Source organism: Salmo salar, chromosome 25, assembly GCF_965601325.2.
Source record: "Salmo salar chromosome 25, fSalSal1, whole genome shotgun sequence".
Lineage (NCBI taxonomy): Eukaryota > Metazoa > Chordata > Actinopteri > Salmoniformes > Salmonidae > Salmo > Salmo salar.
In genome coordinates, this window is record NC_138315.1 from 1,875,001 (window position 1) to 1,902,500 (window position 27,500).

The window sequence follows — 27,500 nt, forward strand, 5'->3', positions numbered from 1 at the left end:
GCTGTTGCCAGAGAATTGAATGTTAATTTATCTACCGTAAGCTGCATCCAACGTGGTTTTACAGAATTTGGCAGAACATCCAACCGGCCTTACAACTGCAGACTATGTGTAACCACACCAGCCCAGGACCTCTACATCTGGCTTCTTCACCTGCGGGATGGTCTGAGACCAGCCACGTGGACAGCTGATGAAACTGTAGGTTTGCACAACTGAAGTGTTTCCGCACAAACTGTCAGAAATGGTCTCAGAGAAGCTCGTCTGCGTGCTCGTCGTCCTAACCGGACTGCAGTTCGGTGTTCTAACAGACTTCAGTGGGCAAATGCTCACCTTCCATGGTGTGCTCTTCACTGTTGAATCCCGATTTCAAACTGTACTGGGCAGATGGCAGACAACATGTATGGCATTGTGTGGGTGAGCGGTTTGCTAATGTCAACGTTATGAACAGAGTGCCCCATGCTGGCGGTGGGGTTATGGTATGGGCAGGCATAAGCTACAGACAATGAACATAATTGCATTATCCATGGCAATTTGTGGCCCATTGTTGTGCCATTCGTCCGCCGCCATTACCTCATGTTTCAGCATGATAATACACAGCCCCAAGTCGCAAGGATCTGTGCACATTTCCCAGTTCTTCCATGGCCTGCATACTCAGACATATTACCCATTGAGCATGTTTGGGATGCTTTGGATAAGCGTGTACGAAAGCATGTTCCAGTTCCCGCCAATATCCAGAAACTTCGCACAGCCATCGAAGAGGAGTAGGAAAATATTCCACAGGCCACAATCAACAGCCTGATCAACTCTATGCGAAGGAGATGTGTCGTGCTGCATGAGGCAAATGGTGGTCACACAAGATACTGACTGGTTTTCTGATCCATGCCCCTACTTTTTTTTTTTTAAAGGTATCTGATGCGTATCTGCATTCCCAGTAATGTGAAATCCATAAATTATGACCTAATGAATTTATTTTAATGTATTTCCTTACATGAACTGAAATTGATGCATGTTGCGTTTACATATAAATTTTTTTTCAGGTTTCATATTTCATAAATATTTCATACAGTTAGATACTTTAGATGGGTCAGGTACATTCAAGGACATTTTTACATTGTTCAGAGGCAGTGCTTCTCACTCCTGGTCCAGAGGACCCGAAGGAGTGCACACCCTCCCCCTACCCTCATACTGTAGAGTGAATGTTTTAAACACACGCAGGACCCACTGTGTGCATTATTAGAGGAGAGTGATGAGGAGACAGACAGAGCCCACTATCCTTTGACGAAAGGTTCCTTTGATATGTGTGTGCGTGCATGTCTGCGCGTGTGCGTGCATTGGGTCGTGGCGGCAGATAGAGGGTTGGCCCAGTAACCAAAAGGTCGCTGGATCGAATATCGGAGCCGACAAGGTGAAAAAAAATGTGTCGATGAGCCCTTGAGTAACGCACTTAACCCTGATTTGCTCCAGGGGCGCCACACTACTATGGCTGACCCTATATAAGAACACATTTCACTGCGCCTAACCGGTGTACGTGACAAAATATTAATTATTATAAAGAACTGCAGTGCTAACAGGGACGATTTCTGTCGGTCTGTCTTCTGCTACCACCAAATCAAATCAAACTTTATGCGCTGAATACAACATGTGTAGACCTTACCGTGAAATGCTTACTTACAAGCCCTTAACCAACAGTGCAGTTCAAGAAAGAGTTAAATATTTTCTTATCAAAATAAATACAAGTAAAAAGTAACAATAACGAGGCTATATACAGGGGGTACCGGTACCGAGTCAATGTGCGGGGGTACAGGTTAGAGGTCATTTGTACATGTTGGTAGGGGTGAAGTGACTTTTCATAGATAATAAACAGCGAGTAGCAGCAGTATAAAAAAAAAAATTGTGGGGGGGGGGGGGGGGGGGGGGGTCAATGTAAATAGTCCAGTGGCCATTTGATTAATTGTTCTGCAGACTTATGGCTTGGGGGTACAAGCTGTTAAGGATCCTTTTGGTCCTAGACTTGGCGCCCCGGTACCGCTTGCCGTGCGGTAGCAGAGAGTTTGGGCAATTTTTTGGGCTTTCTTCTGACACCGCCTAGTATTTAAAGGTCCTGGATGGCAGAAAGCTTGACCCCAGTGATGTAGTGGGCCGTACACACTACCCTATGTAGCACCTTACGGTCAGATGCTGATCAGTTACCATGCCAGGCAGTGATGCAACCGGTCAGGATGCTCTCGATGGTACAGCTGTAGCACTTTTTGAGGATCAGGGGGCCCATTCCAAATATTTTCAGTCTTCTGAGTGGTTAAAATGAACGATTGGAACCATTTCCTTGTTTGACCGTAAGGTTTTGTGGGTATTATGACTCATACTGTGGTACTCTAAACTGATGAAATAAGGTAAACATGTCCAGGTTTCACCCAGGGAATTAGCGTGTAGGATGACCTGAAATATTCTGCTTTTACAAAATGTGATGCTGTTTTAAAATGAAACACAATACCTTGCTCTTGTTAAAGCTTTTAGAATTGAGGGAGGAAAGGCAGTTTCAGATTGGGGTTATCCTCAACCTAGCCTACCCCTTCCTTTAGCCCCTATTGTAAAGTACTTGTCCTAGGCCCCTACCACCAGACCCACTATAATGTCAGTAGCCAAGACCCAGTCCCCTTCCCCAGCCTTAGACAAGCGCTTCTTTCTACACATTGTAAACAGTGGGGGCATTACAGAAGACCTAACCTACACTGCTGCAAGTTCACACACAAACACCCAAGACCCCCTAACCAATACCTTCCCCCAACACACACACACACACACACTGCCCACCCCCATCCTCAGGGTCCCATTTACATTCTGCTTCACCATGGGAAATATGTTCCCATTATTACCAGAATTCTTACTGCTTATGTTCTTTTAATATTTCATTTTACATCTGGCTATTAAAATGAAGAGAATTACACGTCCATGAATTCTAAGACCCTCATTTTCAAATTCCTGTCCTGTGACTAGTATTTGTTGTAATTACACAATATAAGCCTACAGTATTGGCAATTCATGAGCTTAAAAGGGCGGAGAGGATATAATTCTATAGTCTACATTTAAATATAATAAGCATGCCTATTTTATGTAAAATGCAATCAGTTCAGAGTGATATTACATGTCATGGCAATAGAATAGCCTTCAAGTCAAAATAAATGTGCCCTGATACGGTCAACCAAGGGAGTATATCGAAGGACTGTAATGTACAGTAGAGCTATACATAAATTGTTAGTTTTTCATCTATACACTTTGACATTGGCAATGAACAGAGAAAACATCTGACAGGGTTGTGTTGGCCTTCTTGAAAAACTTCTCCAAGACCTCTCAATGTCCATTAAAAAAAAATACAGACCCCATCCATCCATCCATCGCTTAGAGTTTTATTATTATTTCAACATTTGATAACCCATTTAATGACGACGGCTCGGTCAGGTATACTGATTTCTGAGGTGCATAACTTTGCAGTGCTGAACCTTTTTGACAGTCCAGGCAAAACAGACTCAGATATTCAATCAATAATTTTGAGAGTTTGTGTGTCTCATTAATATAAAGACATTCAGAAGTGAGACACTTGCTACAACTGAGGAGAATCGATCAAAACCCTCACAGCTGATTTCTCCACAGAACACTGTCAACACTGACACCAAGAGGTCAGACGTGGAACTGCAACTACTACTAACCACTGCCATAAATGTAACCCACGTTAACCTCCCCTCACAAGTCAACTGCATGCATGCACACACCCACCCACCCACAAAACAACAGCACTAACACACAGATATTGAATGACAAACATACACAATCCCTCGGCCCATCTACCCACTGACCCATTCAGGTGTGCACACACACTCTTCCGTAAAACCCCCACCAAGGCCAGTCAACAAACAGTGTGTACTGTAAAGCCCAACATTGTGACTCATTAGGTGTTGTAGTTGGCTACATCAGACAGGAAACGCAGGCCCAAATTACTCCATCATCTTCCTGGCAACAGTCATGTAACCATCACTGTGGCGACGAATCCAACCCAGGTGCCGTGAGAAGACCGGAGGAACACCGTGCAAACGGAGTCAGTGAGATGGGTGATGACGTTCCCTTTAGTCACTGATCTAAGGTCAGTTTGTGGGATTTCTCCCCCTAATAGTTACAATTAGGGGAGGTAGCAATAAACTGATTCTAGATCTGTGCCTAAGGGCAAATCCAGACAGACTCAGACTGAACCTGAAAGTAATATCCCAGCCCACACGCAAATATGCCTGCTACCCAATTAATACTAAGTGGGGTATGTACTGTACCGACCCAATGCTCTCCATCAGGGGCCTATTAGGCCTTGAGAATGCTAATCATGCCTACATTGCATGTTCCAATGCAGGTCCACTAAATAGGCCTTACATTAACCCCTCCGTCCCCCCCCCTCAAAAGGAGACTGGGTGGGCTTCTCAGAAGAGGTACTATTCAAAATAAATGGGATGGCTATAAACAGAACATTACAATTCAGCCATTAAGCAAACAACTTCAGGGGAACATTTTACAATGAGGGCTCACAGGGGTAGAGCATACAGGCAAACAGTACGTTTCATTCAATAAAATATTTCAATGTTTGAACAAAACAAATAGCCTAGAGCAAGGCTGGGCAACTGATGGGGGTAGGAGCCACCAAAAAATGTAATTCATCATGAGGGGCCGCAGTGGCTCGTGGGTCTGTTTACCCACAACCATACCCATAAATAGTCAGAGCCAGCCCTAACCATACCCACACGTTGCTATGGGACGAAGAGAATATATATATTTTCCCTGTAATTCTACGAGGGCTGCACGATTAATCAAATTCAGATTGAAATTGCAATATTGACATATGCAATATCCATATCGGAAGAGGCTGCAATTTTCTCCTTTCTTTAACACTCTGTTAATACGAGACACACTATACGCACACATGGATTTTGTGTTGTCGACATGTGGTAGTAGAGTAGTGGCCTGAGGGCAGACAATGTGTTGTGAAATCGTTTGTGAAATGTAATGTTTTTAATTGTATCTAACTGCCATTTTCACTGCCAATATTTTACTGGACCCCAAGAAGAGTAGCTAATGCCTCGACAGCAGCTAATGGGGATCCATAATAAATACAAATACGACAAAAACTAGACTACGTACCTCCTCCAATGAGATGTGCTAGACTGCATTCTTTCACTCTCTACATGCACAGAGGACCAATCACAAGCTGGCCCTCTCATTCTGCATGGCATGCACTTACTGGCCAATCACAAGAGCACGCAGTCAGATGCTGGTGAGTAGAGAAAGGGCTTTACCAAAGTATGAGGTTCAGAAACTCTGTGGCTTTACCTCACACTGTGTCAGAAACAAGAGTGCTGCTAGTCATGAAAATGTTGATTTGGTGCAAAAGGGCACATCTTAAGTTGTATGGCAATATTTCAGCTACAGGAAAACCGATGTCAACCAAATGCAAGCGTTGTGCAAAAAGTGCTTCAGAGTTGTGGCGACAACAAGAGACAACACGACAAATGTGTTCAATCATTTGAAGAACAACCATCCACTATTTTACAACAGAGGTGGGGACTGGGACAAAAAAACGAACAAAAAAAAAACAGTCCTGGCATTACTAACACACCGGCCCATTTTTACTCAAAGCCCCAGCACTGGCCCATTTTTTCCCTTGAGGCCCCCATTATTAGCCAGATAATGACATTTTTATGCAAAAAAATATATATAAGTTAGACAGGCCCACTGGGCTGAAAACAGACCAGCCCATCTGGCATTTACCAGTTGGCCAGTCTGCCCTGCTTTATGATGATTGCATGATTTGTTTTTGTTAAAGCGCCTGAGAGCAGCAAAGCCCCTCAGCCACAACAAGCTCGAGTATGTGAGCAGAGTCGGAAATCCCGCTCATCCCTCTGTCTTTTCCAACCGCTCCCCTAAAAAACGATCCTCACTCACCCCCAACAGAAACTGCAATTCTAAATTCAATCCATTCCTTAAAATCACAAATTTAACCAACACTATGGCTGTTACGGTAACCATACTGGCAGTCATGAATGACCATTTAGCCACGGTAATTAGGTTTCTCCAAGCTCTGATGCTGCTGATGGTCATTAGTAACCTACCAAACTTGTTAACTGCCTGGTACTCAGCACTCCATTGTCCCTCTAATCACTCTGACATCAATGCAAATGTTAAGGAAAATCTAATCAAACACTTCATGAGCCATGTTCAATTGTATTCTTCACACTATAAAATAATACCACGGAGTCTTGTCTGCAAAATGATCTAGTGTAGCCCACAGACATATGGCATAGCCAGATCATGGCCTATCATAACTCAGACTACATTTTCTTCATATCATGTTTCTTTAGACCTGTGTAAAATAAATCATGGATTTATTGTGATGGTGTAGGCTATATCATATGGATTTATTAGACCTTTTAAAATGTAAACGTTCCAAAGGTCTGCATCAGTGGTTTGTAGGCTGTGTGTGGAAGCCAGGAGATGCTAAATATGTTTATGTTAATTAATGGTCAATTACCATGAGACTGGCAGTTATTTGCTTGAAAATCTCCGGCTGACAAAATTTCATGACCGGCACAGCCCTAACCAACACCCATCTATTTTTGTGAATACCTGGATCTACCATTTGGTTTTGAAACCAAACAATATGATTTGAATGAAAAGTATATTAATAAATATGAAAAGGTGACTGTAAGAAGCGATCATCATTTCAAATAGGCTAATAGGTATTAAAACAGCATATAAACACTAAATAGGTCAGGAGCGAATGAACATTAATTATTTAGGTTATATTATTTAAATTGCTTCAAGCTATAGCCTTCAAATAAATAAATTGTGAAGCGAGTGCGACACACTAGGCTGGAAGGGACATTAAGCGCTCAGCATTTAAACATGTGACTTACTTAGAATTAAATACAAATTAAACAAAAATTGCCTTATTAGGCTCAGTGCCTTTGAATTCATTTTTATAAACGAATTGGGCCAAAATCTGTGGCTTCAGGCTCATGCGATAGTGCCTGGAGAGCAGGCCAGCAGTGGAGAATACCCTCTCCGTGCTTGGTGCCTGGAGAGCAGGCCAGCAGTGGAGAATACCCTCTCCGTGCTTGGTGCCTGGAGAGCAGGCCAGCAGTGGAGAATACCCTCTCCGTGCTTGGTGCCTGGAGAGCAGGCCAGCAGTGGAGAATACCCTCTCCGTGCTTGGTGCCTGGAGAGCAGGCCAGCAGTGGAGAATACCCTCTCCGTGCTTGGTGCCTGGAGAGCAGGCCAGCAGTGGAGAATACCCTCTCCGTGCTTGGTGCCTGGAGAGCAGGCCAGCAGTGGAGAATACCCTCTCCGTGCTTGGTGCCTGGAGAGCAGGCCAGCAGTGGAGAATACACTCTCCGTGCTTGGTGCCTGGAGAGCAGGCCAGCAGTGGAGAATACCCTCTCCGTGCTTGGTGCCTGGAGAGCAGGCCAGCAGTGGAGAATACCCTCTCCGTGCTTGGTGCCTGGAGAGCAGGCCAGCAGTGGAGAATACCCTCTCCGTGCTTGGTGCCTGGAGAGCAGGCCAGCAGTGGAGAATACCCTCTCCGTGCTTGGTGCCTGGAGAGCAGGCCAGCAGTGGAGAATACCCTCTCCGTGCTTGGTGCCTGGAGAGCAGGCCAGCAGTGGAGAATACCCTCTCCGTGCTTGGTGCCTGGAGAGCAGGCCAGCAGTGGAGAATACCCTCTCCGTGCTTGGTGCCTGGAGAGCAGGCCAGCAGTGGAGAATACACTCTCCGTGCTTGGTGCCTGGAGAGCAGGCCAGCAGTGGAGAATACCCTCTCCGTGCTTGGTGCCTGGAGAGCAGGCCAGCAGTGGAGAATACCCTCTCCGTGCTTGGTGCCTGGAGAGCAGGCCAGCAGTGGAGAATACCCTCTCCGTGCTTGCCACTGGGGATGCTAAACACCCATCGGGCCACTCTTGCCAGACTGGGCAGGGATGCAGTTGTTTGTTTCTTTTTTATATAGGGTTATTTTGACTAAAAACCTTTAGGCATACCTATCAAAATGGAAAGCTCTTTGAAAGAGGCAATATCCCAGGCCTACTGGGCCAAAGTCAATGATGGCCTATTGTATAGATAATAGAATGAAAATGGAGAAGAAAAACAAATTGAGATCTTGTGCACATAGTAAGTACACAATCATGCTTTTGGGACATGTGTCTTTTCAGATTCCACAATGATTCTTTGGTTGTGGACACCATGTCACCTCACTCTTGCTCCTCCTCATCTTTGTAAGTCACTTTGATTTTGAAGCTGTGTTTTATCAGTTTCTTTATGAAAATATTTAGCGAACTCCATGACTGTAGCTAAAGCAAGGGGCTATAGCAGCACTAAAGTAGACTACAAATGCATGATGGGCCGGGCATGCCCTGAGCTCGGGAAGTGAGCACTACTGGAGCAAAATTGGTGCGGGCGAGAAGGCCGACGCTCCACCCTTTGGAAAACTTGCGCGCGCTCCAGGCAAATTGGCCAAACTCCATTCCAGCTCTGCTCACATACTCTGCAACCAGGCACCTACGTTAAACAGGCATTGATTGCCAATGCGTTTAAGTGTAACACCCTACAGACACATAGAAATCACTGAGCCAAAGACATAATTCCTATTTACAGAGTCAGCAAAGACTGCTTGAAGATGATGATAAACAAGCTGGACAGGAGATACAAGATTCCGTCTCGCACATAGCTCTCCCAAGTCTCCATCCCAACACTGTATAACAAAATGAAGGTAGAAACATGTTGCGTTAAATAACTGGACCAGACTTCAATGTTTTGGACACAGGCTGCACCTTACAATCGGTAGGCTACGTTTTACATGTTAAGGCACTTTGACTTAAAATAATTACAATCATAAACATCCTATTCCATCTGCAGCCTATGGCTGCCTGAATAAATAAATAACTTATGCTATTTAACAACTCATAATGGTGAAATAGGAACTTATTATCTTATTCATTAATGAATGAATGAATAAGCACTGCGCTTATAGCACACTATATTTTGATGATCATGTTAAAAATGTATGTTTGTTTATATGTAGGTGTGTAATAATCCTACATATTATCAATGTTGGAAAATAGTTTTTTCATTTGGTTTTTAATTCAGTTAGCACAGTATGTATTCATATTATCATTTTAAAAAGAGATGTTCTCTAACCTGACACTTGTTTTAACCATGTCTGATTGAATTGCCAAGTTTTCACCCAAGTGTTTGAAAATCGCAATTCATAACCGCAATCGCAAAAATTAGCAATTTGATATTTTGTCCAAATAGCGCTGCCGTAAATTCTACTCATTTTGCCACGGGGCAGAGAAATGTTTGCAGTTTTGAATATGATATCTGAATGAGAGTGACTAACAAAATCAATTCCCCCCCCCCCGGTCAATTATTTGACCATGATTACTACAAATTTACAACAACAACAAAAAAATGTTAGCTAACATCAGCTAATTGAGTGACTCTCAGTGACTGACATGAGAAAAACAGGCCTTGGGAAAAAAGGCTATTATCCAACCAAACAATGGACTCAAAGGTACATTTAGCAATAAGTACACACAATGCAGTGTTAGCTAAGATAGCAAACATGTTCCATGTTAAAAACCCTGCTATAGGCCTATACTCTTGGCTAATCCAAAAAGGTTTATTGTTTTACAGGAGATTTCATCACACCAATTTCATCACGCCACTTCCACTGGCTCACCACATGTAATTTTAAGCCAAACACACAAATCTCCCACTTTCTTGTTATTATTAAAAACACTGTGCATATTAGCCAACATTGATCATTCCCATCCTACTACCACGCTCAATCTCTAAACCACACAAACGGCCCTGTTAGGCCCCCCCACCCCCCAACGTTCTTCTCCAGAACAAGATTATTTTGTTGCATTGTTCCACATTCCACTGCGGCCCTGTTTGTACAGATGCAATCCCATATGCTCGGGCTCTGAAGACGCAAGGAAGCCCCTGCTCCTCGGCCAAGAATGTTGCCGTGGATCAAAGGCCCTTGTTCCCAGAGTCCAGGCACTTATTTTGGGGAGCTGGTTGTTTTTTTGTGTCTGTGGGGACCCAGGGTAACAGATCCATCAGCTACAGATCTATCAGCTAGCTGTATGGGATCCTCCACAGTGTGTGTGTGTGTGTGCGTGCCTTGGGACAAGTGCAGGCCTCCATCTCTGCTCGGTCTCCCTCTTGCCATCCCATCCACAGCACAATTTACTCCGCTTGTCACCCAAGCCCTGTTCTACGAGAGCCTTGTTATCCAACTGCAACATATGCTAACTTAATGCTCTGTAACGCATTTCAAAAGGCCAGCTTAAGTTGGGTCAACAACAGGTTATAGAGCGATTTATTGATGTACTGGCTTGAAAAGAAGTAAGAGGAAGAAAAAGTATTTCTGAGCACATGTGCACACAAACACAGATGTTGCCGTTTCACTCCATGTTGTCGGGGCACTACTGTTAAATCCGAATATACAAAATAAATGATCTCCCGCTTGAGTTAGGCTTCAACGTCTAATGTATTTTACAAGGGGGAAAAACGAGGGCGATCGGCTTTTAAAAATGATTATTTGGTCTCACCAGGCCCCGGGCGGGCATTAAAGCAGTAGGCTAAACAGATGAAATAGGGTTAAAAACATTAGGATACAGTAAGAAATAGGGCCGAGCATGTGTGACTTAAGTTTTTCTTGGCTTCCTGCTTTCCAACACTGGGTCGGGTTCAGTAGGCACGAAACAGAAGAAACGTCTCAAACAGGGAGCTTGTCCAATAAGGAACACTTGTTTTCCTTTTCCGTTGCAAACTGTTTGTAAACGTTTTGTTAAGGCGTGCCCTAAAGAACCTGACCACGGCTATCCCAATCATGGTTCCAGAGCGACTCAGGTTGTTAGTGTTTTCTTGCCCTATTGGATTATGGCCACATTTACCTCTGCCTGGCTGGCTACCAGTACCAATCAATGAGAAAATTAGGTGTCACTCAGCGCTCATTTGTTTTTCTATGGGATGCAGAGGCTGGCCCTATGCTGCCAGTCACCACATGAATGGGAGGATTTACTTACAACTTTGTGAAAGACACCTTCACCTTTGTATAGTTACAAAGAAATGCAAGAAGACATACTCTCCATGTAATATGGGATATTTAGTTCAGAAAATGTCAATACTAGTACAGTGCATTCGTTAAGTATTTAGGATCCATATTTTGTTACGTTACAGCCTTATTCTAAAATTGATTAAATAAATGTTTTTCTTCATCAATCTTCACACAATACCCTAAATGACAAATCTAACAATTTTTTTTACACATTTACGCAAAATTGAAAACAGAAATACCTTATTTTCATAAATATTCCGACCCTTTGCTATGAGACTCAAAATTGAGCTCAGGTGCATTCTGTTTCCATTGACAATCCTTGAGATGTTTTTACAACTTGATTGGAGTCCATCTGTGGTAAATTCAATTGATTGGACATGTTTTGGAAAGGCACATACCGGTCTATGTAAGGTCCCACCGTTGACAGTGCATGTTAGACAAAAAAAAAAAACCATGAGGTCAAAAGAATTGTTCATAGAGCTCCGAGACAGGATTGTGCCGAGGAACAGATCTTGGGAAGGGTAACAAAAACATCTGCAGCATTGAAAAGTCCCAAAGAACAGTGGCCTCCATCATTCTTAAATAGATGTTTGTTTCCTCCTAGAGCTGGCTGCCCGGCCAAACTGAGCAATCTGGGGAGAAGGGCCTTGGTCAGGGATGTGACCAAGAACCCGACGGTCACTTTGACAGCGCTCCAGAATTCCTCTGTGGAGATGGGAGAAACTTCCAGAAGGACAACCATCTTTGCAGCGCTCCAACAATCAGGCCATTATGGTAGAGTGACCAGACGGAAGCCACTCCTCAGTAAAAGGCACATGACAGCCTGCTTGGAGTTTGCCAAAAGGCACCTAAAGGACTCTCAGATCATGAGAAACAAGAGTCTCTGGTCCGATGAAACCAAGATTAAACTCTTTGGCCTGAATGCCAAGCGTCACGTCTGGAGGAAGCCAGGCACCGCTCATCACCTGGCCAATACCATCTCTACTGTGAAGCATGCTGGTGGCAGCATCATGCTGAGGGAATGTTTTTCAGCGGCAGGGACTTGGAGACAGACTAGTCAGGATTGAGGGAAAGATGAACGGATCAAAGTACAGAGAGATCCTTGATGAAAACCTGCTCCAGAGCACTCAGTACCTCAGACTGGGGCGAAGGCTCACCTTCCAACAGGACAACGACCCTAAGCACACAGCCAAGACAGATGCATGAGTGGCTTCGGGACAAGTTTCGGAATGTCCTTGAGTGGACCAGCTAGAGCCCGGACTTGAACCCGATCGAACATCTCTGGGGAGACCTGAAAATAGCTGTGCAGCGACGCTCCCCATCCAACCTGATGGAGCTTGAGAGGATCTGCAGAGAAGAATTGGAGAAACTCCCCAAATACAGGCGTGCCAAGCTTGTAACATCATACCCAAGAAGTCTGTGTGGTCTCCGTCTGGTCTTGGTCAGTACCCGTGCTGCAGCATCCTGTATGTTTTGAAGTTGACCAATGGCTTTCTTGGGTAGACCAGACAGGAGGACAACAGTAGTCAAGACTGCTTGTAATAAATGCATGGATGAGTCGCTCTGTATCGTCCTGAGATAAGAAACGGCCATACCTTGGCAATGTTCCTCAGGTGGTAAAAAGCTATTTTGAGTTCAGAATCTAAAAATGCCACCTCGATTTTTTTACCTGGTGTTTTATCTGTATTGCCTGGGAATTCAAATGTGCGGCCAGATTCTATCTCTGTACTTTGGCTCCAATAATAAGTACCTCAGTCTTGTCTTGATTCAGCTGGAGGAAGTAGTGAGCCTTCCAAGTATTTAAATCACTAATAAAGTCTAATAATGTATCAGTAGAGCTAAAACCCTATGGCGACACAGAAATGTCAAGTTGTGTAGCACTGAAAATCAATGCTGTGCTTTCTAATAATGCTGCCAAGGGGTAACATATATAAACTGAACAGTACCGGACCCAAAATTGAACCTTATGGAACACCATGTGTATCCATTTTCTCTGAGTTATGTTCACCAAAAAAAACAAAAAAACTATTGACCGGTTAAATAGATCCTAAACCAATTTAGAACTGGACCAAAGGCTAACCACCTCTCCGGTCTGTCCAGAAGGACATCATGGTCAACAGTGTCAAACAGCACTTAAATCCAACAGTACAAGGACTGAGAACTGTTTGGCATCTGTGTTGGTTTTAAGATCATTTACCACTTTAACTAAGGCTGTCTCTGATGTAGTTGGCAAGAAAACCAGATTGGAATATTCCAAAAGCATAGTTTGCACTTAAAGTCATTTAGCGGTTTGAAAACTAATTCCTCCAGACTTTTGCTTAAGAATGGAAGGTTGGAGATTGGCCCGAAAACAGCTGAAGAATCTAAATCACTTATCTTCAGAAGGGGTTTCACCAAATAAGTTTTTAGTGCAGTAGGGAAAGTGCCTGTGAACAGGGAGTGCTTAACAATAGCATGCACGTCTTCAGATAAGCAATTAAAAACTGTTTAAGGAGTTGGGGATAGGATGGAGAAGGCAGGTAGAAGGCTCAAGTTCTATCACTTTCCTGAGCATGTCTGTGTCAACCAGTGAAAATAAATCCAGTGCCTTTGCGTGGTAGGCTAGGGCACATATCAAACTCCTTATCAGGTCTTGCTTCACTGATACCCAGCCTAATGTTTGCTATTTTATCTCTGAAATATGCCGCAAACTCATCACATTTAGATGTGGTGGAAAGTTCACATAGGTTTGCAAGGGGTAGGATTTATCAGGCCATCAATGGTCAAGAAGAGCACTCGTAAATTATTCTGATTATTAGTGATCAAATTACAAAAATGAGCTGATCTGGCATTTCTATTTGCGTTGTTATATATACACCAAGTTGCTCTCTCAGAATATCATAATGGACTGGAAACTTTGACTATTATCCACTTCCGCTTTGCCTTTCTGCAATTTCTCTTAGACCAGACACTCATCCGTTTGGATGTGGCCTTTTTCAACCTTACTGGAGCTACAGCATCAATGGTTGGCTTTAATTTGCTATTAAAGTTAGACAAAATCATAACTGGAGGAAAGCAGAATGGGGGATGGTGTATTGTTAGTACACTCATTAAAATCTGTAGCAACTTCAGAGGTAAGACAGTGTTTAATTTTTTATTTCAATGATTTATTCAGTATAAATTTAATGATGCATTCAGTATTACCCTGTGCTATGGGCAACAAGTTAGTAAAAAATACACAGTGGTCCTCAGATAAAGCAACAACAATAGAGGATGTCAACTTTTCTTTTGATTTTATTGTTTATTCCAGTGATGCACCCATATGACATTATTTTCCTTGCCCAAAAAAACCGATACAGATATTTTACATTTTAGCGGCCTTTTACGCATTCTAGTATAGTTAAATAGTTAACACACACGCGGACGCAGCCGTCTAAGGCACTGTATCTCAGTGCAAGAGGCGTCACTACAGTCCTTGGTTCAAATCCAGGCTGTATCACATCCGGCCGTGATTGGGAGTCCCACAGGGCGGCGCACAATTGGCCCAGCCTCATCCGGGGTAGGCCGTCATTGTAAATAAAAATGTGTTCTTAACTGACTTGCCTAGTTAAATAAAAGGTCACACACAAATACATTTTGGTGGCATTTACACATGTCCCCATTACCAGTAAAACATAATCAAAACCTATTTCTTTCGCTTACTTAGTGTACTATTTTGTTGTTCATTTGTTCAGTCATTTCATTCTCAACCAGTATTTCTATGGAACAACGTTTGGGTCTTTGTGTGTCAAAAAATATACTATTTAACACTATTTGACGTGTCAAATAAGCTTGTTGACCAATCAGGACCTGAATATGACTGCACGTCACATAATTTAATGCGTTCATAAATGTTATATTTAGTTATTACACTACCACTTGTATTTCAAATGTCACAATGATTCATCGATATGTATGCTATGATGCTGGTAAAGTTGTCTTGTGCACCTACAGTGCTTGTCATAAAAAAAAGATAGCTAGCTCATGGATGCAAACAATGTTCTTCCCCAAAAACATAGCAAAACGACAATCTGTTTCAGTAGCTATAGTTAGCTAGCAAACTATATAGCTAGGTGTCATCTAAAATAACCCTAATTTATAAGACAGTTATTATTTGATTAATGGTGGTCGGACCCATCTACGTGAAGCTAGCCACAATAAGGATTAGCCACGACAGTGGACTTTGCGGTTAGCCTTCAAAATAAAAGTTTGGCATAATTCTACTATTTGTATTCATTTGCATCACTGTCAATTATATACTTTTATTTTGAAGGCAAACCGCAAATTCCACTATTGTGCCTAATCCTTATTGTGGCTAGCGTCACAACACATAACCCGGGTCCGGTCGAGCTTCACTAGCCAGATGAAGCTAGCTGGCTGCTTATAACGTTAGCTTTGGGCAACAGGGTTAAGTAGCTGGCTAGTTATTTATTTTCATGAACTGAGGTTCAATTTCAAATGGTGAACAACAAGTGGCAACCAAGCTAATAGATACTCAAATCAAATCGTATTAGTCACATGCGCCGAATACAACAGGTGTAGACCTTACAGTGAAATGCTTACTTACGAGCCCCTAACCGACAGCGCAGTTTCAAAAAATATGGATAAGAATAAGAGATAAAAGTAACAAGTCATTAATTAGGAGCAGTAAAAAAATAATATATACAGGGGGTCCCGGTACAGAGTTAATGTGTGGGGGCACCGGTTAGTTGAGGTAGTATGTACATGTAGGTAGAGTTAATTGGCGTGACAATGCATGGATGACAACAGAGAGTTGCAGCGGTGTGGAGAGGGGGGGATATGTGAATAGTTTTGGTAGCAATTTGACTTGATGTTCAGGAGTCTTATGGCTTGGGGGTAGAAGCTGTATAGAAGCCTCTTGGACCTAGTCTTGGCGCTTCGGTACCGCTTGCCGTGTGGTAGCAGAGAGAACAGTCTATGACTAGGGTGGCTGGAGTCTTTGACGATTTTTAGGGCCTTCCTCTGACATTGCCTGGTATAGAGGTCCTGGATTTATTTGTTTTATTTTTTTATTTCACCTTTATTTAACCAGGTAAGCTAGTTGAGAACAAGTTCTCATTTACAACTGCGACCTGGCCAAGATAAAGCAAAGCAGTGCGACAGAAACAACAACACAGAGTTACACATGAAATAAACATGCGTACAGTCAATAACACAATAGAAAACAAATTGGTCTATATACAGTGTGTGCAAATGGCATGAGATATGGCAATAAATAGGCCATAGAGGAGCAAAGTAATTACAATTTAGCAGATTAACACTGGAGTGATAGATGAGCAGATGATGGTGTGTAAGTAGTGATACTGGTGTGCAAAAGAGCAGCAAAGTAAATAAAAACAATATGGGGATGAGGTAGGAAGATTGGGTGGGCTATTTACAGATGGACTATGTACAGCTGCAGCGATCGGTTAGCTGCTCACATAGCTTATGTTTAAAGTTAGTGAGGGAAATGTAAGTCTCCAGCTTCAGCGATTATTGCAATTCGTTCCAATCACTGGCAGCAGAGCATACAGGTCGCAGTGGTGGGTGGTATAAGGCGCTTTGGTAACAAAACGGATGGCACTGTGATAGACTGCATCCAGTTTGCTGAGTAGAGTATTGGAAGCTATTTTGTACATGACATAGCAGAAGTCGAGGATCGGTAGGATAGTCAATTTTACTAGGGTAAATTTGGCGGCGTGAGTGAAGGAGGCTTTGTTGCGAAATAGAAAGCCGATTCTAGATTTGATTTTGGATTGGAGGTGTTTGATATGAGTCTGGAAGGAGAGTTTACAGTCTAGCCAGACACCTAGGTATTTGTAGTTGTCCACGTATTCTAGGTCAGAACCTTCCAGAGTAGTGATGCTAGTCGGGCGGGTGCAGGCAGCAATTGGTTGAAAAGCATGCATTTGGTTTTGCTAGCGTTTAACAGCAGTTGGAGGCCACAGAAGGAGTGTTGTATGGCATTGAAGCTCATTTGGAGGTTAGTTAACATAGTTTCCAAAGAAGGGCCAGATCAGGGAATCACCCGCAGCAAGAGTGACATCGTTGATATATACAGAGAAAAGAGTCGGCCCGAGAATTGAACCCTGTGGTACCCCCATAGACTGCCAGAGGTCTGGACAACAGGCCCTCCGATTTTATGCACTGAACTCTGTCTGCGAAGTAGTTGGTGAACCAGGCGAGGCAGTCATTTGAGAAACCTAGGCTATTGAGTCTGCCGATAAGAATACGGTGATTAACAGAGTCGAAAGCCTTAGCCAGGTCGATGAAGACGGCTGCACAGTACTGTCCTTTATCAATGGCGGTTATGATATCGTTTAGTACCTTGAGCGTGGCAGAGGTGCACCCGTGACCAGCTTGGAAACCGGATTGCACAGCGGAGAAGGTATGGTGGGATTCGAAATGGTCAGTGATCTGTTTATTAACCTGTTAGGGCTAGGGGGCAGTATTTGCACGGCTGGATAAAAAAATGTACCCGATTTAATCTGGTTACTAATCCTACCCAGTAACTAGAATATGCATATACTTATTATATATGGATAGAAAACACCCTAAAGTTTCTAAAACTGTTTGAATGGTGTCTGTGAGTATAACAGAACTCATTTGGCAGGCAAAACCCTGAGACAGATTCTGACAGGAAGTGGATACCTGATGTGTTGTATTACCTTTAAACCTATGCCATTGAAAAACACAGGGGCTGAGGAATATTTTGGCACTTCCTATTGCTTCCACTAGATGTCACCAGCCTTTACAAAGTGTTTTGAGTCTTCTGGAGGGAGATCTGACCGAACAAGAGCCATGGAACGATGATGGCCCATTAGACACCTGGCGCGCGAGTTCATGTTGGGTACCCTCGTTCCAATACGTTACAAAAGAGAATGCATTCGTCCACCTTGAATATTATTCATGTTCTGGTTAAAAAAGGCCCTAATGATTTATGCTATACAACGTTTGACATGTTTGAACGAACGTAAATATATTTTTTCCCCTCGTTCATGAAGTGAAGTCCGGCGGGCTTAGATCATGTGCTAACAAGACGGAGATTTTTGGACATAAATGATGAGCTTTTTTGAACAAAACTACATTCGTTATGGACCTGTGATACCTGGAAGTGACATCTGATGAAGAGAATCAAAGGTAATGGATTATTTACATAGTATTTTCGATTTTAGATCTCCCCAACATGGCGGCTAGTCTGTATCGCAACGCGTATTTTTCTGGGCGCAGTGCTCAGATTATTGCAAAGTGTGATTTCCCAGTAAGGTTATTTTTAAATCTGGCAAGTTGATTGCGTTCAAGAGATGTAAATCTATAATTCTTTAAATGACAATATAATATTTTACCAATGTTTTCTAATTTTAATTATTTAATTTGTGGTGCTGACTTGAATGCCGGTTATTGGAGGGAAACGATTTCCTGAACATCAACGCCACAGTAAAACGCTGTTTTTGGATATAAATATGAACTTGATAGAACTAAAAATGCATGCATTGTCTAACATAATGTCCTAGGAGTGTCATCTGATGGAGATTGTAAAAGGTTAGTGCATCATTTTAGCTGGTTTTATGGTTTTGGTGACCCTGTCTTTGACTTGACAAAACATTACACACAACTCTTGTAAATGTACTGTCCTAACATACTCTAAATTGATGCTTTCGCCGTAAAACCTTTTTGAAATCGTAAAACGTGGTTAGATTAAGGAGATGTTTATCTTTCAAAGGTTGTAAAATAGTTGTATGTTTGAAAAATTTGAATTTTGACATTTATTTGGATTCAAATTTGCCGCTCTTGAAATGCACCTGCTGTTGATGGAGTGCACCACGGGTGGGACGCTTGCGTCCCACCTAGCCCATAGAGGTTAACTTGGCTTTCAAAGACTTTAGAAAGGCAGGGCAGGATGGATATAGGTCTGTAACAGTTTGGGTCTAGAGTGTCACCCCCTTTGAAGAGGGGGATGACCGCGGCAGCTTTCCAATCTTTAGGGATCTCAGACCAAACGAAAGAGAGGTTGAACAGACTGGTATGGCAGGAAGCTTGGCCCCATCGATGTACTGGGCCGTTCGCACTACCCTCTGTAGTGCCTTGCGGTCGGATGCAACCTGTCAGGATGCTCTCAATGGTGCAGCTGTAGAACATTTTGAGGATCTGAGGACCCATGCCAAATCTTTTCAGTCTCCTGAGGGGAAATAGGTTTTGTTGTGACCGCTTTACGACTGTCATGGTGTACTTGGACCATGTTAATTGGTTGGTGATGTGGACACCAAGGAACTTGGCAGGGCTGAATGGGGGTGTGCTCGGTCCTCTTCTTCCTGTAGTCCACAATCATCTCCTTCGTCTTGGACACGTTGAGGGAAAGGCTGTTGTCCTGGCACCACATGGCCAGGTCTCTGACCACCTCCCTATAGGCTGTCTCGTTGTCGGTGATCAGGCCTACCACTGTTGTGTTAATTAATGGCAAATTTAATGATGGTGTTGGAGTCGTGCAGTCATGAGTGAACAGGGACTACAGGAGGGGGCTGAGAACACACCCTCATGCATGTTTCAGTGTTATTTGCCTTGAAGTGAGCATAGAAGTAGTTTAGGTCGTTTGGTAGGCTCGTGTCACTGGGCAACTCTTGGCTGTGCTTCCCTTTGTAGTCTGTAATGGTCTGCAGGCCCTGCCACATCCAACGAGCGTCAGAGTCGGTGTAGTACGACTCAGAGGATTCCTAAATCATTGCTAAGAATAACGAAAATGACTGCAGTTTCTACTGGTCATTGTATTGGTGCAAGCTAGGTAACAAGTTAAAGCTAGCTACCCCAGAAGTTGCGGTCAAACAAATTATGCTTTATTACCAACGCGGTATTGTAAACACATCGCTCGTGGCCGGTGTTTGCAGACTTTTTGTACAGCTTAGACAGTGCTACTGCATCTTCTTTGACACGCAAATACCCAAACGGCATTCCATAGTTGGGCATGTTATGAAGCTAATAGCAGTGACGCTATTACTGTGTAACTCCGGTAGGGCAACATCTGGAAAATAGTGCACTTGGTAGTGTGTACCGGTGCTCGGCCAGTCGGCGACAGCCAACATCACCCACGACAGAGAACGGTTGATTGTCAAGGGCAACGAATTCCATTATCTTGGCTTTAATGGATTTCACCTTTGAGTTATCTCGCTGAAATTTTCTTACTCTTTCAAATTACTGCCTGACTTGTTGACTGCTCGATCCACACAGCAGACAATGTGGGCTAGGTTAGGAATTCTGTGTTGCACGTGTAGCGCAAACATTTTGCGTGGCATCATTAGGTCATCTACCTACGTTATATAGGTGTGCACGTCAGCTTTGACATCGGTTTTGCACATCGGCGTTAAACTAGACATCGGGCCAATGCCGGCATTTTTAGCTAATATCGTCCGATTCCAATATGTTCACCGCTATATCACGCATCCCTAGTTTCTTCTACTTAACTTTATTTGTAACATAGTTTTTTTTGCTATTAGTAGGTTTACGGATTAGATTTGTCAAGTAATCCACCCAACCCTGCTTTATTAATCCTGTCAACATTGTAGAAACTACACTGACATTTATTTTTTACTTCACATGTAAAAGTGTTGGTCCCCTGTTTCATCAGCTGAAATAAAAGATCCCAGAGATTTTCCATACGCACAAAAAGCGTATTACTCTCAAATGTTGTGCACAAATGTGTTCACATCCCCATTAGTGAGCACTTAGTCACTCTAAAATGTGCAGTTGACACACAACACCATGCCACAGATGTCTTAAATTGAGGGAGCGTGCAATTGGAATGCTGACTGCAGGAATGTCCACCAGAGCTGTTGCCAGAGAATGAAATGTTTATTTCTCTACCATAAGCCACCTCCAACGTCGTTGAATAGAAATTGGCAGTACGTACAACCGATCTCACAGCCACAGACCAAGAGTAACCATGCCACCCCAGGACCTCCAAATTAGAATTCTCCACCTGCAGGATCGTCTGAGACCAGACAAACGAAGAACTTATGCACAAACTGTCAGAAAACGTCTCAAAGAAGCACATCTGCATGCTTGTTGTCCTCAACAGAGTCTTGACCTGACTGCAGTTTGGTGTTGCAACCAACTTCAGTGGGCAAATGCTCACCTTCAACGGTCACTGGAGAAGTGCGCTCTTTACGGTTCAACTGTACCGGGCAGATGGCAGACAGCGTGTATGGCATGGTGTGGATGAGCAGCTTGCTGATGTCAACATTGTAAACAGTGCCCCATGGTGGTGGTGGGGTTATGATATGGGCAGACATAAGCTAAGGACAACGAACACAATTGCATTTTATCAATATCAATTTAAATGCACAGAGATACAGTGACGAGATCCTGAGGCCCGTTGTTGTGCCATTCAGCCGCTGCAATTACCTCATGTTTCAGCATGATAATGCACGTCCCCATGTCGCAAGGATCTGTACACAATTCCTGGAAGCTGAAAATGTCCCAGTTCTTCCATGGCCTGCATAATCACCAGGCATGTTATGCTCTGGATCAACGTGTAAGGACAGCGTGTTCCAGTTCCAGCCAATATCCAGAAACTTCGCAGTCATTGAAGATGAGTGGGACAACATTCCTCAGGCCACAATAAACAGCATGATCAACCCTATAGGAAGGATTTGTTTTGCACTGCATGAGGCAAATGGTAACACCGGATACTGACTGGTTTTCTGATCGACACCCCTACGTTTTTTAAGGCGTCTGTGACCAACTGATGCATACCTGTATGCCCAGTCATGCCGAATCCATAGAATAGGATCTGAACTGAACTAAAATCAACTGAACTAAAATTGATTAAATAGTTTTTCCCCCATTATCTATTACAAATTTTAAAAAAAACTGAAATATCACATTCAGACCCTTTACTCAGTACTTTGTTGAAGAACCTTTGGCAGCGATTACAGCCACAAGTCTTCTTGGGTATGACACTACAAGCCTGGCACGCCTGTATTTGAAGAGTTTCTCTTATTCCTCTCTGCAGATCCTCTCAAGCTCTGTCAGGTTGTATGAGGTTCGTTGCTGTACACCTATTTTCAGGTCTCTCCAGAGATGTTCGATCGGGTTCAAGTCCAGGCCACTCAAGAACATTCAGAATCTTGTCCCGAAGCCACTCCTTCATTGTCTTGGTTGTGTGCTTTGGGTCATTGTCCTCTTGGAAGGTGAACCTTCTCCCCAATTTGAGTTCCTGAGTGCTCTAGCACTGAAAAACTTCCCCACAGAATGATGCTGCCACCACCATGCTTCACTGTAAGGATGGTGCCAGGTTTCCTCCAGACGTGACACTTGGCATTCTGGCCAAAGAGTTCACTGAGTTTCATCATACCAGAGAATCATGTTTCTCATGGTCTGAGAGTCATTAGGTGCCTTTTGGCAAACTCCAAGGGGGTGTCATGTGCCTTTTACTGAGGAGTGGCTTCCGTCTGGCCACTCTACCATAAAGGCTTGATTGGTGGAGTGCTGGAGAGATGGTTGTCCTTCTAGAGGTTTCTCCCATCTCCACAGAGGAACTGGAGCTCTGTCAGAGTGACCATCGGCTTCTTGGTCACCTCCCTGACCAAGGCCCTTCTACCCTGATTGCTCAGTTTGTCCAGGCGGCCAGCTCTAGGAAGAGTCTTGGTGGTTCCAAAATTCTTCCATTTAAGAATGATGGAGGCCACTGTGTTCTTGGGGACCTTCAATGCTGCAGACATTTTTTGGTACCCTTCCCCAGATCTGTGCCTTGACACAATCCGATCTCGTGCTCTATGGACAACTCCTTTGACCTCATGGCTTGGTTTTTGCTCTTATAGAGACAGGTGTGTGCCTTTCCAAATCATGTCCAATCAATTGAATTTAACACAGGAGGACTCCAAACAAGTTGTAGAAACATCTCAAGGATGATCAATGGAAACAGGATGCACCTGAGCTCAATTTTGAGTCTCATAGCAAAGGGTCTGAATACTTATGTAAATAAGGTATTTCTGTTTCAAACATTTCTAAAAACCTGTTTTTTTGCTTTGTCATTATGGGGTATTGTGTGTAGATTGCCCTTGGACATTTATTCATTTAATCCATTTTAGAATAAGGCTGTAATGTAACAAAATGTGGAAAAGTCAAGGGGTCTGAATACTTTCCGAAGAAACTGTAGTAGACCTATAGGTGGGATTAAACGAGTTCCCCAGTCAGCCGTTCTGCGCACACTAAAATAAATCACTATGTTTCAATTTCTATAGCTAGAGATGTTACAAAGACTGTTTTTTAATTTAAACGACCAAATGTTGGCCTTTAACCATCGAACAGAAATAGGACAGCACTATGGTAAATTGACTTATTCTATTGCCACATAAACAATTCGGGGATGAGCCATTGGCAGTCAATGTCACAACGACAACACCACACAGATGGGCATAATTATAAATTCACAGTCAGTATTGGCCCAATCAAGAGATCCCAGCAGAGGGAGCTGTGGGGGAAACATGAAAATCAAATAAAGATATATCAACAAACAATACATGACGTTATTACCTAAAAGTTTGGCCTATTTATAACCTACTACAAAAAAATTATAATAACATTCCTCATTAAGGCCTGCTGGGGCCCAAGCAGTGTATCCATTATGCCTTTCTTTGGAGAAGTAATTTATCCCTATCGCCTCCTCTACGTGGCGCCTTCACCAACTCAATGCCCATATTACGTATGAACTTAGTTCATGATTATAGCTATTGAAATGCCTGGCAACAGGTGATTTTTCATCATGGTTGCAAATGACGCTCTTATGCTCACATATCCTAAATTCACGTTTGGTCTTACCCACATAATAAAAGTTACAAAAACGCTTAAGGAGATATACAACATATTTTGTGTTACATGTTATTCTACCTCGGACCTTTATCCTCCCACCCAAATGGGAATTATTAGGAGAGTTCCCTCTGATCATGGCATAACAAATAAAAAAAATATGTAAACAATATATCTCATAAACACTTTGATAAACTTAGAATAGGGATTACTATAGTTTACAAAGTCCAACTCAAATTTCCCCACAAACAAATTAGCATAATTAGGTGCAACTGTCTTCAAACTTAAAATAATTCTTAGTCAATATTTCATTAGTCAAGCTCAGCAGTAAGTCAGTGGGGGGAACCAGTTCTGTTCTTTGATTCAAATAATGTTTCATCGCATCTAAACCCTCTTGATGAGGAATATTCACAAAAATTGCTAGAGACATCCATAGCGCACAAGTCATTCGAGTCCATTGAACAAGTCTCTAATTTCTTCAAAAAGTCTGTTGTCTCCATAAAGTAAGAGGGCCACAGTTTTTTTTATCCGGAGTGCTGTCCCATTTCTGTTCTTTGATTTACTATATACAAGGATCCAGCACCCAATTCCTGTAGGCTATATATACACAATATTCTGTCCATATGAATGAATGCAGCGCATGTTTCCTGTGACTTGTTCAATCGCATGCAGCTCAGATTATTTTTTATAGACAAAGAACCCACTGGGTACAGACATTTCAACCAGAGGCTGGAGGGAGAAGCTACAGGAATAGAATAAATGGAACTGAGTGAAACACGTTGTTTTCATGTTTTTGGTAGCATTCCATTGATTCCATTCCAGACATTAAAATGAGCCTGTACCCCTATAGCTCCTCACACCAGCCTCCTTTGATTTCAACGTCTAATTTTGATTTACTTTTGGTTGAGTTGTCAACTAATGTGAATTCAACATGAAATCAACAAAACATTTCAGCATGTCATTGGATTTAGGTTAAAAGTTGGGTGAAAAAAAATGACAATTCCCTTACGTTGATGACTTTCAAATGCAAACAGTTCCCTATGTTGTTTCAACATTGTATTTTTTTATTGCTGAAATAACGAGGAAACAACGTTGATTTAAGCAGTTTTTGCACAGTGGGAGGAGATAAAGGTGTGAAATAATATTAACATGGCCTACTTAATCCCAATAACGTGAGCCTTCAAGAGTTTCTCAGTGAGCCAGCCATTCCCCCAACCAATCACGCGCGGACGAAAGAAAGAGTCACCAACAAAGGAGTTTGCTTCTGCTGCAGCCTTCACTGTAAAATATAACGTGTTGTGGCGGCGCTTTGATCGGAAACCTACCTCCCAATTTAGGCAAAACGCCACTTTACAAAACAGTCTGCCATGATTGCCAAGTAGCCACACGGCTTTATGCAGTAGGTCTTAATTTAAAATGTTGTTATAGGGGGACATTAAACCAGTTTTTTTTAATAACCTGTGCTATAAAAGCCTGGCAGACCCTGAAAGGGGAAACTGCCTATTAAGTTATAAGGTCCAGGCCCCGGCTACCTAATTGACAAGCTCTAGGTGACTTTCATCACTTGTCGATTTCATAGCGGCAGTCAATATTTCCTCCAGGATGCTGTTGCATCTTTGACATGAGGGTGTTTGTGACACAGAGCAGTCGGCCTTGGCGCCAAATCCAAGGCTACAGCTCAAGGTCTCTCCATAAAACAAAACACAAATACTACTGGTTGAAAAAAACATTGCTTCTAAGTCATTTCAACCAAAAAATGAAATGTGATGATGTTGAATTAACATGGAAAACTGATTGGATTTGCAAAAGTTCATCAACGTGAGGGAATTGTTTCATTCTTTCCACCCAACTTTTAACCTAAATCCAATGACATGGTGAATTTTGTAGACTTTACGATTAATTCATGTTAGTTTACAACTCAACCAAATATAAATTAAAACTAGACGTTGAACGTCTGTGCCAAGTGGGATTACGCTTCCTTTCCCGGCTGCATCTTTACACTGCTATAACACAGGCAGTCTGCATGGACCAAGTTCGCATCCACTGAGAATTTGTGTATTTCATGAAGTTTCGGGTTTATATCTAGTATAAAAATACGTCTAAGATAGGATTTTTCCCCCTGCTGATTATCTGTGGACACATAACACTTTAAAATACATATATATTTTTTTAAATGCAGACTAAGCAACAGGGTCCTTTAGATTTGATCTATTTTAGTCCTCGTTTGACGAATCTTCCACGAGTCTATAACAAACTTTAAAATACAATTTACAATACAATTACATTTCAAACAGCATGAAAATCCCAAATGATTTTAGCCTAGTTTTCTTCTGATGGCCCTGATTACTGACACTAAGCACATATCCTTAAAACCCTTCAGGCATAAAACACTATCACTGTACACCTCACACACACTCCAACAGTAGATTGGCGTGACAGTCACTTTACGCTGCAGATTAGCACTGTTGCACCTCTGGAAATTCATCTGCCTTGAAGTAGAGCCACCTCACACCATGTTTCCCAATGACCAATACAGACAGATTACTAGAACTACAAACCACACTGCCACCTTTGTAATTGACGTTTAAACAGTTTGAAGTTCCTCATTAAGTCCAACCAAAGGAATTAAGTGCAGATGTGACAGGCCGAAACAAAACAATTGTGTAGGGCCCTTACAGCCCTTGATTATGACTCAGTTCCATTACACATAAGAGTCATTGGACAAAGGCGTCTGCTGTAGAGTGGAGTCTTGTTAAGAGCCCATATGCTCGGTCTGAACATTAACACGCATCGCTTGTGGTATGGTTTTGGAACCATAAGGAACTTCTCTTTCTTATCAGTGAGAAATAATTTTCTAAAAACAAAAGGTTAAATTGATACACCTTTATAGGGTTAGTGTTCACACACAGCCACATATCCATGTTACAGTGTGTGTTTACAGAAGACAGACTGAAGACAGCTAATTAGCACAAGTGGTCACTGTCTAGCATGCTCCGAAAACCTGTGTGTAATGGAAGATGGCCGCTAGAAACGTGTTTTCACTGAAAAATACTGTCGGCTGCAACTGTGATAAAGTCGGTTAAAATAGTGTACAGTAAGTGCATATTTTGCATTTGTGAAATAATTTTAATGTGATATGAAAGTTAAGCGCTTTACGTTTTAGTCTGGCTTTCCTGGAAGTCTTGTGATGTTGCACCTCTGGGTTGAGAAACTCTGTGTCCTTTGGGCTCCCGATCTAAGGCCCTGCATCTCCGATCTAGAGGCATCACTACAGACCCTGGTTCGATTCCAGGATGTATCACAACAGACTGGGAGTCCCATAGGGCGGCGCACAATTGACCCTGCGTCATCCGGGTTTGGCCGGGGTAGGCCGTCATTGTAAATAAGAATTTGTTCTTAACTGACTTGCCTACTTAAATAAAGGTTTAATAAAAATACATCTAAAACCGTATCACAATTCAGAATCACGTTTAGATGGAGTATTTGGCCATTTTGGCTGCCAGAGCCAGTCTACCTCTGAAAATAATATAAGG

The 27,500-nt window shown here is 42.6% G+C and overlaps 1 protein-coding gene across 1 annotated transcript in view; it reads right to left on the reverse strand.

The window, feature by feature from the left end:
• clybl (citrate lyase beta like) overlaps positions 1 to 27,500 on the reverse strand; it is a 217,144-nt gene that overhangs the window by 188,614 nt on the left and 1,030 nt on the right. The gene's annotated exons all lie outside the window — the stretch shown is intronic.